Source organism: Penaeus monodon, chromosome 24 (genome assembly GCF_015228065.2).
Source record: "Penaeus monodon isolate SGIC_2016 chromosome 24, NSTDA_Pmon_1, whole genome shotgun sequence".
Taxonomy (NCBI): domain Eukaryota; kingdom Metazoa; phylum Arthropoda; class Malacostraca; order Decapoda; family Penaeidae; genus Penaeus; species Penaeus monodon.
The window spans coordinates 14,481,322-14,481,540 of record NC_051409.1 but is presented as its reverse complement, the minus strand read 5'-3'; the positions used below and the strand labels follow the sequence as shown (position 1 = coordinate 14,481,540).

Genomic DNA, 219 nt, shown 5'->3' with positions numbered 1-219 from the left:
TCACAAGATACGATTTACAATTATAGATCAGTAATAAAAACTAATAATAAGGGCACCTAATGAGTCTGATAATTAATCAGTAGCACCTCAGCCGCCTGCCTCCTCCTGAGACTCTGACGGATTAGCGTCTCGGTCCCAGTGACAAACGTTCAAAACTAAAATGGCTTAGTGCAAAGATTATGAGAGTAAAGGATATTTAGAGCTACGAAGATTTTGCAC

At 39.3% G+C, this 219-nt stretch overlaps 1 protein-coding gene across 1 annotated transcript in view; it reads right to left on the bottom strand.

The window, feature by feature from the left end:
* LOC119588871 (A disintegrin and metalloproteinase with thrombospondin motifs 1-like) overlaps positions 1 to 219 on the bottom strand; it is a 17,883-nt gene that overhangs the window by 2,235 nt on the left and 15,429 nt on the right. The gene's annotated exons all lie outside the window — the stretch shown is intronic.